Source organism: Macrotis lagotis, chromosome 5 (assembly GCF_037893015.1).
Source record: "Macrotis lagotis isolate mMagLag1 chromosome 5, bilby.v1.9.chrom.fasta, whole genome shotgun sequence".
Taxonomy (NCBI): Eukaryota; Metazoa; Chordata; class Mammalia; order Peramelemorphia; family Peramelidae; genus Macrotis; species Macrotis lagotis.
The window spans coordinates 168941589-168960388 of NC_133662.1; positions in this window are offsets into that span (position 1 = coordinate 168941589).

The following is an 18800-nucleotide window of genomic DNA, read 5'->3' on the forward strand; positions in this document are numbered from 1 at the left end:
TATATATATATATTATATATATATATATATATATATAATATATATATATATATATATTAGTTAGAAAACAGGAAAAATTCAGCTGAAGGGATAAAATCCAACCTTAGAAAGATCTCTACAAAGTGATGGGAGCAAGTAGAAGGACAGATTTCACAAAGAAAGTGACATGAATTGATATTTGAAAGAAGAGAAAGATTCTATATAGTAGAAATAAGGGAAGAATTGATTTAATTCATAAGGGCTATGAATAGAGATAAAAATTAAATATCACATTTAGAAAAAAGCCAGAGTAATTGTTTGGTTTATCTTCCAAAAAGGGGAAACCATGAAATAAACCTGGAAAAGCAACATAGCAGCTTTCTTTTGTCAATCACTCAAGAAGCATTTATTAAAAGCTTTCTAACTATAAGGTAAAAGGTTAAGGCCTAGGGAATACAAAGAAAGGCAAAAACAGTCCTCGATCTCAGAAAGAACACAGTCTAATAAGGGAGGCAACATGTAAACAAAAATGCATACAAATAAAATATTTAAATGAAAAACTGAATTTTTCCTACTGAGGGAATTAATTAAGAAGCCTTGAATTTTAACTGGCTCTTGAATGAATCAAGAGAATGTAGGAGATGGAGATGAGCAGAGAGAAAATTCCAGTCATGACTATCAGGAGGGTTAGTCACAGGGTGTATCAAGTGTCCTGTGTAAGTAAAAGCAAGGAGGTCCATGTCACTGGATTTCAGAATATATGGAAGGGAAGAAAGTGTGTTGGAAATAAATCTATGTATGTAGAGAGATTTCAGATTAACTGTGTAAACTTTTGAGAAATCCAGGTAATATAGTTTCTTTCTATCATGGGAGTATTGAATAGAATGCCTCAGCTGAAAAATCAGTTTGAATTGGTTGGGGTTTTTTGATGTCAGAATTAAAGCTGGAACATGAAACTAGAGACTCATAATGAGACTCTTTGGTTTCATTGGCTGATTTCTTCAGATGTCTGGAACCCTGAAGAGAGTTGTCATTGGAACAGACTGTAGTTCCTGATTTTTTTCCAAGAGATCTGAAAAAAAGATGGGGACTTGCTATTAGTCATCCTCCTCCTCTCTCTGTACAAGTGGGATATGTACAAGTGGGATATGTACAAGTGGGATAGAAAGCAATCGAAAGTCTAACTGCTCTCTCTAAATTTATGTTTACAATTTTTTTTCCTGTTTAAGTAACTTCCATTTTCTGGCAAAAACTTAAATGAATATGTATTGCTTGTTATTTACATGTATCCTTATTTTTGGCCATGTTCATTTCAAGAGAGCAAAGAATTCTTGGTATAGAAAACTACAAAAAAAAAAAAGAAAATGGTTTGAACTTTGGTGTAATGTTCCAACTTTTTTTTTTCCTGTAGAGGGACTTAATACAAAAGGAGAAAGAATCTTCTGGTGTGCATTTGCTCATTTTAAATAAACTTTCTGAAGCAGAGTATGACTGGTTTGGAAAGTTTTGATCTTCAAGCTCAAAGTAACAGTCATTATGATCTGGGAAGAGATTGGATGAGTAAGAAGCAGGCAACTTCACTAGTCCCTTTTTATTCATTAAAAAATATCTTAAAGTACCTACTATGTACCAGAAATTCCTATACACTGAGACCTCAAAAGTGACAAAAGTTTGTCCCTTCTGTCAAAGAATCTAATGCGGGAAGATAACCTATAAAAGAAGCTGAAGAGGAGTGGGCAAGAATACCCTGCTCCTCTGAGAAACCATCATTTTCATTGTTATATCTGTGTGAGCAGCAGAGTGATTGTGTGGAATCAGGGAGATACTTTACACTCTTCTGCCTCCCACCTAATGGAAGAGTTTGTTAAAACAAAAACTGACTGAGCCTATATTCTGTTAATAGAAGCTAGTCAAGAAGGAAAGAACCAGTGATATAGAGAGTTTTAAAGTCAGATTGATGAGATGGTATTTTAACTTAGAGCTGATGAGTCACTGAAGTTTTGTTTTGTTTTGTTTTTTTGGAGTAGAAGAATATCAAAAAAATCTATATCACACAAAGACTGTTTTGGAGGTTGTGTGGAGAACAGATGCAAATGATAATAGTATCTGGAATCTTGAAGACCTATTAGAAGGTATTGAAGGAAGCAAGAAGAGATAATGACCTGATCCAGAAGAGTTCTCAATGAACTAAAGCAAAAGATCAGAGAGATGTTGTAGTAGTTGACAATGACAAATGTGATCCTTTTTTCTAATTTACACTGGATATTTCCATTGTCACAGAGCAATTTTCATTCTCTCTCTCTCTCTCTCTCTCTCTCTCTCTATATATATATATATATATATATATATATATATATATATATATATATATGTGAATCCTAGGAAATACCCACATTATTCAAAGTTACTATATCTATCTATCTATCTATCTATCTATCTATCTATCTATATATATATATATATGTATATATCTCACTCATTTTTTCTTAATTTGGATCTAACTGAATTGTCAACATCAATTGCCCCATGTCTCCACATCAAAAATCTGGAGCAAGACCATTCCAATATATTTGAGAACTGTAGGGTTCAGCCTGAGCCCCTAGTTAATTTTGCTAATGCCAATCCTTTTTAAAAGGGATAACAGTTCCCCCTAGAAGCACTAGGGGAGCTAGATGTTCTTTTGCTAAATTTTGGTTTGTTTATTTTATATTCTGACAATAATTTTGTTATAGGAGTAAACATAATCCCCTTCCCCAGCAAGAAGATGATAAATCTCAAGAATAATGAGAGAGAGAGGAAAAAAATTTACTTCTGTCTATGTTCAGATTGCAATGGTTCTGTCTCTGGAGCCTTCTTTATCACAAGTTCATCAGAGAAATTGCTTTAATATTTTCCCACAGTTGCTATTATTTGCTGTATTTCCCCTGCACTCTATTCCTCCCCACTCTCATTTATTCTATTCTCTATCTCCTTTCATCCTGGCCCTGTCCAAAAGTGTGTTGTATCTAAGTGTTTTATCTCCCACAGTCTTCCCTCTCTTCTATCACCTATTCCCCCCCCCATTCTCCCTTATCCCATCCCTCTCTTCTCATTTTTCTCTAGGGTAAGATAGATTTCTATACGCTATTAAGTGTGTATGTTATTTCTTCTCTGAGCCATTTCCCTTTGCCTCCCCCCATTCCACTCCATTAAAAAAGCTTTTTCTTGACTCTTATGTGCAATTTCTTAGCTCCCTCTTCCTCCCAGTATTTCCCTCTATCACTTATTGACTCCATCTTTTTTACTATATTATTCCGCTCCTTCCTGTGCCCTGTTTATATATGCTCCTTCTAACAAGCTCTTACAAATGAGACAGTTCATATCAGTTATCAATATCTTCTTCCCATGCAGGAATACAAGCAATTCAATATCATTAATTTCCTCATAATTAGTCCTTCTCTTCTACCCCCTCTACAACCAGAGTCCTATACTTGAAGATCATACTTTCTGTTCAACTCTGGTTGTTTCAACAGGAAAGTTTGAAAGTCCCCTGTTTCATTGAAAGTCCATCCTTTCCCCTGAAAGAGAATGTTCATTTTTGCTGGGTAGTTGATTCTTGATTGTGAATCAAGATCTTTTGCCTTCTGGAATATCATATTCCACTCCCTATGAAACATTAATATAGATCATGCCAGATCCTGTGTCATTCTGACTATGGAGCTATGGTAGTTGAATTGTTTGTTTCTGGCAGCTTTTAGAATTTTCTCTTGGATTTGTGAGTTTGGGAATTTGGTTATAATATTCCTGGAAGTTTTGCTTTTTTGTCTCTTTCATGAATTGACCGGTGGATTCCTTCAATTTCTATTTTACTCTGCTTTGAGGATCTCAGGGCAATTTTACTGTATTATTTTGAAAAATGAAGTCTAGGCTCTTTTCCTTGTCATGACTTTCAGGTAGTCAAACAATTTTTAAATTATTTCTTCTGGATCTGTTGTTGAGTTCAGTTGTTTTTCCAATGAGATATTTCACATTTTCTTCTAATTTTGGACTTTTTGAGAAGAGTTTTTTATTTTTATGTCCTCCTTTAGTGCCATTCTGCATTTGTAGGACTTATTTTCTTCAAAGAGCTTTTTAATCTCCTTTTCCAGCTGGCCAATTCTGCTTTTTAAGGCATTCTCCTCATTTACCTCTTGGTTTGCTTATTTCATTTGACTTAAACTTTTGAACATATTATTTTCTTCAGTATTTTTATGTATTTTTTTCACCAAGCTACTGATTTGGTTTTCATGATTTTTTCTTCATAGCTCTCATTTCTCCCCCCACTTTTTCCTCCACCTCCCTTAACTGCTTTTCAAATTCTTTTTTAGCTCATCTATAGTCTGAGCCCATTTTCTATTTCTCTTGGAGGTTTTGGACACAGAAGCTTTGGTTTTGTCACCATGTGAATATGTGTTTTAATCTTCCATGGGACCAAAGTAATTTTCTATGGTCAGATTCTTCTTTTTCTGTTGTTTACACATTTCCTCAGCCCAAGACTAATTTACAGCACTTCTGAGACTTTGGAAGTTTTTTTGGGACACCCCACTGTTACCTTTATTCCTCCAAGATCTTATGCTCTCTTGCCTATGCTTTGATATGTAGATGATAACAGGCAATCCCCTCTGCCATGGAGCTGTGAGGAGGATCCTTGCCAGCTTAGTATGGAAGGCCAAACTGCAAACTGGATCTGAGTATGGATAAACAGCAGAGTATTGCTCCAGGGAGAGAAGAGAGATTTCTGCAATCTCCCTTAACTCCCTTACCATCTGTAGGCTGAGCTCTAGAAGTGCAAGCTGATTTCTCCCAATTCTTCCTGCAGGTTCTGCAGCCAGTGATCCTCACTCCACATTCATTTTTTTGTTTCAGAGTTCTCTCACCATCCAATCAAGCTGTTCCAGGTGATCCCTGTCCCTGGACTGGACTGGTGACCCCTGGCCTGATGAAACAGACCTTTGCTGTGGAGCTTCTAAGTTATCTTGGACTGGGAAAAAGTATCACTTGGTCTTTCTGTGGGTTCTGTCCCTGGAAATTTTGGCTAGAATCATAATTTGATGACTTTTGCAGTTTTGGGTAAAAGAAATTCCCTGGAAATGCTGCCCTCACTCCATCTTGGCTCTGCCCATTTTGAGTTAGATGTTCTTGGAATTCATAATTAAAGGAGAGATAAGGATATATCCTGTGATTACTGAACTGGGGACCTCATATAAATGAAACACAGATTTTATTTTCCCCCAGAATGTTTTCCTTTCCCAGTCCCTTGGTTCATTTATTCATTCCTTCTTTAGCATCTTGGAATATTCTTTTGGTCCATTGGAATGAACATGCCTTCTAGACCTGGCAAGACATAGGCAGGGTGACCTGAGAGAGAGTTTGAATTCATATTCTGTTAACACTCTAAAATTTTCATAATTTCCTCTTCTAGGACTCATGCTCCAATTAATTCTTGACCTCATATAATTTTACTTATTTGATACTCAAATGGTATGGTTTCTGACAATAGCTAAATAGCTCCCTAAATTCCACTTTAAAATGCTAGTAATTCCTCAGCAAATATTTATTTTGCCTCATTGAAAAGCCAAAATTACCTAGAAGAAAAGTCACACAGGTCTATATAGGTGGAAGCATGTACTGTGTAAATGAATTCTAAAAATCCATTGACATCACCCAAATTGAACTTCATTCTCCTTTCCAAAGGGATTGACTATGGGGATAGGGAAGGCAAGCAATTTGGCTCATGAGAGAAGCTAAAATTTTACTACCTTCATGGATTTTGCTATAATAAATCATGAATCATGAAAATGATTGGGGTAGATAGAAAAACATCCAAGTCAGTGTCATATTATTGTTAGGATGTCAGCATTATTTGGTGGGTAGTATTGAACTTCAGTTGGAGTCAAAAAGATCTGAGTTTAAATCGCACCTCAGATGTTTAGTAGAAACATGGCCAATTCATTTAACATCTTTATGCCTCAGGTCAGTATCTATAAAATAAATAGAGTGAATAAAAGACGCAAGAGTATTGTCCTGGTCAAGAACATTAATATAATTAGTTGTGACTCATTACTTGCTGCTTAACAGTCTTCACTCTCCAGTTCTCTACCATCTAGTGTAAGTTTTGACAAAGCTGTGCAAGACTGCATCTGATCAGATCTTCTAACACTGTGACTCAATAGTGATATAATTGTGGGTTGTACATTAAAAAATAAATTTACTAGGGGTAGTTAGGTTGTGTTGTGGATGGAGCACCAGCCCTGGAGTCAGGAGGACCTGAGTTCAAATCTGGCCTCAGACACTTAATAATTACCTAGTGTGTGACCTTGGGCAAGTCACTTAACCACATTGCCTTGCAAACACCTGCCCCCCCCCAAAAAAAAGAAATAAATTTGCTCAACTCACTTGCACTCAGTGTTGTACCTGGAAAGAGTTATAGAATAAAAATTTTAACATAAAATTGTTCTCTAAATTTTAGTATAACTTGGCACTTTAATAGCCATTCTCTTATTCTCTCCCTTCTTTATACTTACTAGCTCAATCCTCATACACAATGCCTACACATAATTAGTTGGTATTCCAAATTCTACTTGAATTTAGGTATTTTTAAATCACTATTCAAACTTTAAGCACAATATAAATGGTAACTATATGTTATGTATACACCATATAAATGGTAAAATACTGATTCTATCTCTAAAACCTCATATTCCATATTCCACACTATTTATTCTCTTTCACACATTTCACAACCCCAAGGCCACTAAAATTCTCAGGACCAAAGTCAATAGCATGCTCTGATGATTTTTGAAATATACAGAGGCATAACTGGAAGTTGTGAAAAGTATCAGAATAAGGGTTGTACTTGACTTTTCCCACAACTCCTCTAAATGTTTTCTTTTTTGTATTCCCCTACACTATGTATTTCATTAGTTTTTATTGAGTACAATTATTTAGTTATCTATGAGTTCAATTCACCAATCAACATGTGTTTATAAAATGTCAACTATGTGCAAGGCAGTGTTCTAATCACTAGGGATAAAAAGTACAAAAAAAAAACCTTCTTATGATGAGCTCACATTCCAATGTAGTAAATATAGTGCTAATGTAGTAAATAAATAATATAAATATGCATATAACATAAACATCACAAGAGCTAATATTACTTACACATATACAGATATGTATATACATATTATACATTATACATGCTCATTAAAATAGTTAAATACAGGATTATTGGAGTTGGAAGGTCCTAGTATTTTAGGAGATGAGAAAAGCTTTTCTGTAGAAGGTGGTAGTCAAAATCCCTCTTAGACAATTATTCTCATTTGTATTTTTCCAGTTGTATTTTCCAATGATTTGTTTTCCTATTGCAAGGTATAAATTGACTCTCCCAAATTTTCCAATTGATTTTTAAACTCCTTCCTTATTACTTCAAGGAAGTCTTTCTGTGCTGGAGACCAGATCATATTCTCCTCAGAAGTTCTAGGTCTCTCTGAGTTAGGGTCTTTTCCTTCCAAGTAATTTTCTATGGATCCACCTTTCCGCTGACCTTTCTTCATTTTGCTAAGAGCTTGAGTTGGTGAGGGGCTGGTTCACAGAGGTTTGGTGTTGGGAACCCTAGAGGCTTTACTCACTGAGTGCAATATCTCCAGATGGCCACTAAGAGGTTCTAGAGGATTTGCTGACAGTGTAATTTCTCCACCTGGACAGTAGGAGGTGCTGGTTGATTTCTCTGCAGTATCTGTGACCTTGATTGAGGCCTTCTCCCTTGGGCTGGAGGGAGTGATTGAAGTTGTTAAACACTTTTGCCTTCAATCAATTGTGGGCTCTACCCTGGGGTGAGGTCATCCTTCTCCCTATTGTCAACTCTGCTCACACACCTGTGCCTGGGGCAGAAGCAGTAGAAATTGTGTTTGTTCTGGGAAGAGGCTTCTGCTGTAATGGAGGCATGGACTTGGAGTTCCTCCTGACCAGAAGAGCCTCTGGATGATGTCTGCAGCTCTCCTGCTCCAAAACTCTCCCTCTAGCCCTGCCTGCAAGCTCCAGATGGTCAGCAATAACATTAATGCCTCTGCTCCCTAGTTGACCCACGCCCTCACAGTCTAGCCCCTCTATTGATCAAGCAGGTATGCCTCTCAGGACCTCGGGCTCCCAGGCTCCAACCCCTACTGCTAATCAGGCTGATCCTTGACTGATGCCTGGGCCCTGTCTCACCCATGATTGTGGAAGACAAATCCTGAGGTAGATATTCTTTCTCCTGGCTTTTCTTTCTGGTTTTCATGGATCAGATTTCTGTTAAGAGGTTTGTTTCATATCATATATGGGGAAAGATCAATAAACTTTAGAACTGTGCCTGCCTTCTATCTGCCATCTTGGCTGGAAGTCCCCCAAAACTCCCTCTTAAAGGAAGGGAGAGACTCTCATGTGGGGGCAAAGAAGTAGTATATATTTAAGCATGAGAAATCGCTAAGAAAAGTCACAGATACCTGAGTTGGAGTGCTATGAATGACTAAGCTAATTTGGCTGGATCTTAAAATAATATCCAATAAAGTGGGAAAAAAATAAGTTGGGACAAAATTTTGTAGAACTTTAAAAATTAAATAGTGTTTTTCCCCCAGAGGCAAAAAGGAGTCAATGGAATTGATTAGGAAGGAGAATAATACAGTTAGATACGTACTTAGAGAAAATTACTTTAATATAAGTAATATGGATTTGATAGTAATATGGATTACATTGAGAAGGGGATTGCAATTAGGAGGGTGCTGGAATAATTTAGGTGTGACATAATGAGACTCTGAACTAAGGTGCTAGCTGTATGAGTAGAGAAGTAGTAGGATGACGTGGATGCTGTGAAGATTGAAACATTAAAACATTGACATCTGATTAGATGTGCAATGAAATACAAAGAGAAATTAAGGATAATACTGATATTATGACCTTTAAACTTCTTAGACAGAAAAAGGGAACTTCAGAAGAGGGAAGGTTTAGGGGAAAGGCATTTCATCCTGTTTTAGAGTTTGACAAGTCTCCACAACATCCAGTTTGACATATCCACCTAATTATTCTGTTATTTTACCTCCATTTCTATATTTTGTCCATAAGATTATAATTAGAGAGTATAGTGAATTCCTTGCAGAAATCTAAGAAGAAAATGCTTATAATGTTTCTTTGATATACAAGTCTAAAAGCTTAATAACACCAGATTAAGAAATTAATTTAGTATATTTAGTTTAATAAAGACATCCTGGTTCCTATCAATTACATTTCTATTTACTTAACAAGAGTTTGGTTAATAATACAGTATTTCATTTTACTAGATAATAATATTAAAATAACTCCTTAGTAGTAATTTTACTAGAGCCATAACTAGGACAGGCAGATCAGACTTTTACATAGGCCACACAATTCACAGCTTGATAGGTTGACAGCACCTTTATTCCTTCAGTAGGTACATACTACTTTATTTTTTTTTTAGTTTTTTGCAAGGCAATGGGGGTTAAGTGACTTGCCCAAGGTCACACGGCTAGGTAATTATTAAGTGCCTGATGTCAAATTTGAACTTAGGTCCTCCTGACTCCATGGCCAGTGCTCTATTCACTGTGCCATCTAGCTGCCCCTCAACAGGTACATACAATCAAACTTAATAACTAGTTAAGAGGAATAATTAGTCACAAAAGTGAAATAGTAGTTATTGTGGTTTCTTCCCTGGTTGCCCCACCCAAAATAACTCATTGCCTGACTTGACCCCAAGATAGCCTTTCCCCAACAATGCTCAAAAATTCTCCTCTTCCAGTTTAGTTTCCTCAAGTTCAATTTCTTTCCCTAAGGTCTTTTTTTCCACATGCCTGATCAATTTTTTTCTTTAAAATATTTGGATTTGAAGTCTTTGGGGGTTTGCTAGCTCAAGATACCAAAACAATTAATTATGGCTTTGAATTTGCACTTTTCTTCCATTTAGACATATGGGGAATATTTGTCCCCTATCCTTCAGTACCTGTCCTTTTCTCTATTATTTCTCAAAGATCCAATGATAATGCCGTAATCATAAATAAAATTTCTTCCACTACCCCCAAAATGTAATTCTTCTGGTCTTGAAATGTTATTGTTCCAGGTGCCTATGTAAAAAGTACTTATGTAATCCTACCCTTTGTCTGCAATCTAATATTCTTCACCCATGCTTTTGCCTGCCAATTTGAGTTGTAAAATAGAATGAGGCAGATATTTTAGTTAATGAATGTTATGACATCTGACACAGAGCTCCATATGAAGTTTTGGAAGTAAGAGCATAGAAAAAAATGGAAATTACAAAAAAAACATAGAAACTAAGATTGTTTCTCTTTTTTTTTAGATTTTTTTTTCAAAGCAATGGGGTTAAGTGGCTTGCCCAAGGTCACACAACTAGATAATTATTAAGTGTCCGAGGCTGAACTCAGGTACTCCTGACTCCAAGGCCAATGTATCATCCACTGCACCACCTAACCACCCCTAGGATTATTTCTTGAACCTAAACATAAGACTTTAAGGGTTTGCCCCTCTTATGTCCTATGCTCTGGCATCTGTCAGAAGATCAAATATAGGTTGAGTTGGAAGAGGCTAGCTTTGCTCCTACAGAACCAAAGGTAAATATTATACCTCAAAACTACATATCCTAGAGTTGGCAATTCTGATCTTCTGGTGTCTACAGCAACAAAAGAATTAAGGAAGTATTGAGCCCAATCGAATATTTACCCAAAACCCAGATGACTTGGTGTGGGAAGGGCAAGCATGTGTTTGTTCATGTTAAATAAGCAGCAGTTTATCATAAAACTCTAAAATTCTCTGTTGACTTTCTTCTATTCCCATTCTATATTCAATAGGTTAAATTAGTGCAAACTTGGTCAAACCTGAGAATATGGGGTTTTTGTTTTGTTTTGTTTTGTTTTTTTTGCTTTGGAAGGTTAGACTAGGAAAGGAGTGGATGATGTGTTTAGAAATTAATGCATATGCCCATTTTAAAAAATGTTGGTTTTTTATCTACTCTAATTAAACTGCTTGCTCAATTATAACCTTTAATAATGATCAGAAACTGAAGGGACATATTGAATCTACTAAATAAAGGGAGCATCCAATATGTAGAAGAAAGGTTATATGAGTGGCACATGGTGGGCATATTACTCTTAAATAAAAGTACTTAGGAACGAAACCTGGAAGAATGGAGAGCTGCAAGCAAAGTCAACTCACTTAGCACCATTGTTATATCTATTGGTTGCCTTAACTATATGCTAATTCTATCCATCACTATCATTTATAGTTTTGTCAATTTGCCATGTATTAATTTTGGAATCTATATAATATCACTGATTTGGATACAAAATTAATTTTAGAGATCATTTAGATATGAGGAGAATTTCCATGCCACTAGTTCCCCAAAAGATGGAATTCTATGCCTGAACTCCTTCCTCCAAAGAAAAATAGCACCTCTTATAATGTGGAACTTAACTATAATTTCCTCTCATTTTCTGTCATGGGTAACATCATAAATGTAAAATCATAAAGATATTTTGATTAATTATTTCAATATTACATGATTCTGTGGTAAAAACATTTGATAAAGTTATTAGATGATGCAATATTGATGTCAAAAGAGGGAAAACGATATTGTCATAGAATTCTACTCACTTGTATCTCTTCTTATTAATAATATAAATAGTACATGTTCTTTCTTTTTTTCTTCCATGGTTTTCTCAGGAAATCATACACTTTCATATATGTGAAATCATTAAAAGCAGCAATATTCTTCTGCCATTTAGATAGCTAGGTGACCCCATTTGGGATTTTCTTGGCAAAGATACTAGTTAATATAAATGGAAAAAACTCTTTCATCATGATAGCATATCTCATTATATGTTTTCCTTAAACTGAATAATAAAATAATTATGTGAACACAAATTAGGGCAAAAGGAGAGTACTATATCTTTTTGTTCAACTTTCTCAATCAGATGGTGTTACCATTTCAGTGTTATTAGAGACTGCCTGTGATGTTTCAGTATAAACACTACATTTCCAGACTTGGATTATACACAGTTGGAATAATCATAAATGAGAAAAAAAGAGAGAGAGGTCCATTTGCTTTCAAAAGACTAAGGGAAGAGTTTTAAAAAGTTAATATGATAAATTTTTTCTATATTTTTAGTTAGTTTAGTTTTATCTTTAATGACAGAGATCTACTGTTCCCGTTTTTTTGTTTGTTTGTCTTATTTTGTTTTTTGCTTTCTGTGCTACACATGATTTAATCAAAGTTTCCCAGGGAATTTGTCCTTTTTTCCTTGTTACCTTTCTATTTTGATTGTCAATGTTAGTAGTTTGGAAAGTCTATTTTTTTAACGAGTTCAAATGTATCTTTAAAGAAACAGACCCATTGCTTTACTCTCAGAGAAGCATTCTCATTAGCTAAAAATAAGCAAGGTTTTCCCATCACTCAGTTCCAAACCTAATGGAGAAAATGTCCAAGGGTAAGAAAATTAGATGTCAAGGGAGAAGGCTTCATCTCTGGTGGGAGCATGTTGATGTATGTCATTATCAATTCTACTAATTTCTAAATTATAATAGTAATCAAGAAGGGAATTGTCATTTTCACATAAAAACAGTGGCCATTTTCTGACAGAAAGCACTAAACATAATCCATCTGCTCTCTTTTATAAAAGACCCTGAAGATAAACAATTAAAAATGTGTGCTGAACAGGGAAGTTGACAAGGGTAAATATAGCACCAATATCACCTCTATTAAATGAAAACCAAAGTTCTTCCATGACTAATTTAAATTTGTAATGCTCTTCCCAAGTACTCTTTGGAGTCTCATTAAAAAAAAATGCCTCTTTAGGTTCCCTCTCTTTGGTTAACTTATATGTGAACTGCTTTTCTTTGCTAATCTGTCAAGATTCTTGACTTCTTGTATTTTAGACCCCAATGCCTGGCATATGCCTCTAGGAAGTCCTTGACAAAAAGAAAAATCCTATTTACATAAAATATTAATAGGTTTACTTTTCATGTTAACAAGAATTGTGTAGGGGGGGAGTAGATGCCCATTGATTGGAGATGGATTAAGAAATTTGAGTCTAAAAATGTAATCGAATATTACTCTACATTCATATAAAAATGAATGTGATGAGAATGGAAAGATATTTATGAAGTGATATAAAATGATGTAAGAAGAACCAGGAAAACAAAATATACAATGAATATAATAACATAAATGGAAAGAACAATACAGCAGTTAGAACTGAATGCTGGGAAATGATAATGACCCTCCTCCCTCAAAGATATGTAAAAGTCCCTTTCACCTATCCTTTGGAAACTTATGGTATTATGGGTATGGAACACTGAGTAAAATATCAAATTTTTAAAACCATATTTGTTTGTCTTGTTGAATTTCCCCATCCTTCATTTTTTTTTATTAAGCAATGGATAATAGAGAGGATCATGATAAAACAAATATATTAACAATTATTTTTACAAAGTATTCTAATTTCTTTAATTTAAAGGATTTCTATAGTTCTACCTCCACAAAACTCTTTGATCTAGTGAAGGGTCATTTTCCTCCTGTTTCTACCCACTTTACTTGGCCTAATTCAATAGTATTTGAAAGCAGGAAAATTAGAAAGAACATTTGCATTATTATTTCCACAGGACCAAAATGCATCCACAATTATTTTTCCATAGTGCAAATTATTATTATTAAATTATAGATCCTTAAAATCTTTCATCATTACTCTTTATTTTATTAATAACAATATTTTATGTCATGAGTCTGGAAGTGTGCCTTCTTTTTATCTCAAAACCTATATATCTGAAAATGAATTCACAATATTCCTGTAGACTATAATTGTATGGACTCTATTGATCTTTATTGATAATATTTCCTCATTTTGGAATTCCCTAAATCAGTGAAATCACAGTTTTAGTCACTACCTTAATGTCTATTTCCTTTAATAAAAAAAAAAAAGATCAAAAGCTCAGTTGAACACTGAAAGTTGTTTTGCTAATACGGATCCTACCTTATTATCTACACATTTCATTTTATTGCATTCCTGTCAAGTAATTTTTTTACTGTCCAGTAAATTTTACTGTCCAGTAAAATCGATATACTTTGTTTTCCCCCAGTTCACTTTATGTTATTTTACAACTAGGTTTTTGAACAATTTGTTTCCCAACCCACAAGATTCAATTCACATACCATATCCTATATTAAAAATGAAATCAAACAACTCTTTCTTTTCTACTCCTCAATTATTAGTGTTTGCTCAGGCCTCAATTTTTTACTTAGCTTAGTTTTTGTTTTTAATTGTGCAATGGGATCTTTAGAGCAGACCCAGTTCATCTAACATGGGTTGCCCTGGAATCTTTCTTGGGTGTACCCAGCTCTCCTAAAATGGAAATTTTCTTCATCCCCTACAAAGGATTGTTATCTATCTCTATCTCTAACTCTTTCTCTACCTGTGGTTCTCTTTCTCTGTGTATCTCTTTGTCTCCATCTCTGTTTCTTTATGCTCTCTGTCTCTGTTGATATGTCTGTTTCTTTCTCTCTCCCTCTCTCTTTGCTTTTCCTCTGCCATCAAAAGGGTCAAAATCACAGCTCATCCATAGGAAAAACCTATGAGCTCAGACAGTGAGAGGAAGGACTCCCTTTCTCTGCCTTCCCTTCCTTCAATTTTCACAGAATTGAGACCCTGGAAATTTGTACCTGTTTTGTGTCATTTGCCCTCCTTAGTTATTTGGTGATCCAATGATATGGTGGGTGATCCCCATTAAAGCCAGAAGTTCAAGTCATGGCAAACTTGAAGCTGGGATCCTGGGTGTGATAGTATAGCTGTCAGTCTCACAGGGAAGCCCTGGGAGTGCCTGGGACTTGAGCCTAAAATGTGAATGATGGGCTGAACTTGAAACTGGGTCAAAGCTACTTAGAAACAAACCTAATTCCTGTTTCCTTCTCAGAGACTTTAGTAGTGTGAGAAATGCATACAAAGAGATTAATACCTCCCATTTACTGGGGAAGTAAATTTGTATATTTGGGATTTTATAGTTTGAAGTAAATAGTTCTTTGTAAAAACTAACCTGTTAATGGTTAAATTGACTATAGTGTAAGAGCTCCCCATCCTAATTGGAGAAATATTATCAGTGGGACCTGGAGTCCTTTGCAAGGAACATAGACAGGTCTATACTTCCTTAAGGCATAAGAAAACTCTGGAAAACTGTGAAAATCTAAAATACCCTTTCTTTGGGCAATGCCAGACATAGAAGCATCATTACCTTTGTATTTGTTCACATTTATATTCAACAGTAGAACACAAGCTCCTTGAGAACAAGGACTACTAAATTTTTCTTTTCCTTGTACCCCTTGAACTTATCACAATGGCTTAAAAATACTAACTTTTAAATAAATATTTATCGAATTGTATAGTGTGTACATGCCTCATATTCCCAATCGTTACTCCCAATTACAATTAGATTTTTTCTTTCTAAACTCCCAGGTAGTAATACTAATGCTCATGTGGATTTATCTAGTACAGTGGAACCTCAATGTTTATTATTAATTTGTTTCAAAACTCTTGATAAGTTGATGAAACAATGAGTAGGAAACAAGATTTTTTTATAAAAGAAATAGCTTAATTAGAATTAATTCATGAAAGTTCCCAAGAACTTTTACATTTTACTGAGTTAATATTGAGTAATGAAGTTGTTTTGCAATAAATAACCTTGAAACTAAATACACATGGCTAAAAAAGCAATTAATTACATAAAAAAATTAAACTTAACTTCACTTTCCTTGAGAAAGCTTAATAAGTATTTCAAACTATATTTTTGGTAAAAAGGCTGATTTCTTCTACAAATGATCAGTTTTCATTCTCAATCACCTTTACCATTATATTAAAAAGTCAAGATCAATGAATATCTCCCCCTATGTTAATTATAAACTCAGGAAGAAAAATAATCAGGAAGCAGGAAATCTTGTCCTGTCTTCAGTTTTCTTGAGGTCCAGGAAGAGATAACAATTTATCAGATATTTGTTATAAGGGTGATAGATAGACTTTGACAAGCACTTGTGCCACTTAATAATGTTCAATTTCCTCATCCTTTGTTTTTTGGATAAACACTTCCTTCTCTCTCGATTTGGTGTGGTCTTTACCATAATGGTCTCATCTATAGGTTTCATGACAAAACTTAGAGAATAAAACCAAATTTTCTATCATTTCATTTTAGCCTTAGATATTTAAGGTTTACAGCCTACACTGTGAGGAGTTCTTAGCATAATGGATTGTTGTTTGTCCTTTGCTCTGGAAGAGGACCATGATATCAGGGAGGTGGTGCCATGCCATTCAAATGAATTGGATTAGAGTGTAAAATCACCAGCCTCACTGTCTCCTTTGAAGCTATCTGGATCCAATGACTATTTATGGATCAGGATAACTGGAGATAGAGCCTTGGATGCAGTGGGAGACCTTGATCTTGTAAAGTAAAGGTCTTTTCCAAGTCACAGTTTGAGGTAAAACTCATTCAGTGATTAAGGCTAGGGAAGATGAGGCAATGAGGTCAAAATGGCCATTTTTGCTTAGTACAAAAAAAAAAAAAAATAAACTGAAAGGACAAGACCCTTAGGGCTTCTCAGTGATTAAGGCAGGTAAGTAAGAAATGAAGCAAAAGCTATGACTTTTTTTCAAAGTAAAAAAAAATTCTATCTTGGTGGGGGGAAGCTCTCTGGGATTCTGACCAAAGCAGAAATAATTGCAATTGACATTCATCCTGAACCAATCACATCCCAATGAGCAAGTGGACTTAGCCTGGTTTTCTGCACTGTTCTGGGAGCTATGGTGAGATTGAGAGTCAATCTCCCTTTCATCCTGAGAGAGGGGCACCAAGTCCCAAGTGACAGGAAAGCAACAAGTGTTGAAGCATTTTCTCTTGCTGGGCATCATTGTAAATTATAGCAAGTATAATGCAATTATAGCAAATATAATGAATCATAAGCAAACGGTGTTGACACATTGTTTTTTCTCAAAATTTGACCATTAATGGCTTTGACAAGTTCAGAAATCAGTTGAGGTACCACTGTAACTTCTAAAAAGTAGTTTTTTCATAGCAACCCCACCAGGCAGATACATACATCCATATATGTTTAAACACACACACACACACACACACACACACACACATATATATATATTATATATGCATATTGTTTTACAGATAAGGAAAATGGAGGTTTGATAGAATAATAAAAGCTATACTAATATTTAGCATTTGTATAGTGTTTTACAAGCTTAATCATTTCTTATATTCACAACAACCATGAGATGCGGGTGCCATTATTATTCCCATTTTACAGATGAAAATATTGACAAAAACAGAGGGTAAATAATTTGTCTAAAGTCATAGAGGAAATATCTGAGTCTACATTAGAACTCAAATCTTCCTGATCCCATACCCAGGACTTTATCCAATGCATCACTCTGAAATGAAGGTTAGGACTATAAAAGAAGAAAACACCTGAGCTAGAATTTGAATTCATTATTTCTGATTCTTAATCCAGTACTGTATCACTATATCATGTTTGATAACTTTTTATACATTGTAGATGATCAGTACTTTGATTGACCAAGAAGTTTCCAAAGATAGTCATGGTGTCAATTTATGGGGTTCTGTACAAAACTGTGCTTAAAATAGTACTACAATTAATTCTGTTGTTATTGTTGTGGTTACTGGCAGTGGTGGTGGTGCTGGTGCTGTTGATAGTATTGGAGAGAAGATTTCTAATACTTTTATAATAAAAACAAAGCTGCAAGAGGAGGAAATTATTCATAGACAGTATATTGGCTGATTTGCATATTCACAATATTTCATAACTCATAATATTCATAAACTCACCTGGGTTTCTCATAATATCATATTTACTAGAAATCTAATCAGGTTCACCTGACCTTGGAGTTCTTCAAGAAGAGGTTAGGCAGGCACTTGTATGTTGTAGTGGGTCTTCTTTTCATGTTGTGACAGATTAGATGGCTTTGAGTTCCCTTTGCCTTCTCAAACTCTGGGATATTAGAATTCAAACTTTGTTAAGTCTCCTAAGGAACTGACTTGATCCAAATGTCAACAGGAATCAGACACAGGCATGTTTCTCAATTCATTCTCCATCTGTTCAGAGGATGACTGCAATGATCCATCTATAAGTTATTCACACTGCTTATGGCTGTCACGGATAAAGCATTTTATTAACACTATCCATCTTCATCTACAGTGGAAAGTAGCAGTGACATATCCCTTCCACCTGCCCCTTCTTCCAAGTGCATATGAAATCTTCATCTTACAAATGCACGCTGACTCATTTGCTGTAACTTCACATCCTGTCTCCATCTAGTTTTCTCCCAGGACATCACTTTGTTTGTCATTTCTTTGTTAATAGTGAATATACAATGGAAAATATTCAATTCTCAAGAGCTTGTTATTTGACAGTGTTTACCAACAGGGAGCCCATGAAGGTTTAAAGTTTTGCTATAATACAAACAGCAGATATGACATATTGCCATGGAATTTATTTTTTGTTCATGTTTGAACTTTAGTTATAATAAAATACCTGCAAAATAGCTTATCACAAAGACAGGTTGGGAGAAATGGAAGCAAAAGGGGTAGGAACAAGAGCAGATGTTAGAAAATGAGTATTTTAATAGAGAAGACTGGATTTCAAAACATCATATCTGTACATACTACTACTACCTTTTTGAAAGGTAGGTTATATAATATTTGCTTCTCTGTCCCATCACATAACACCATATTGT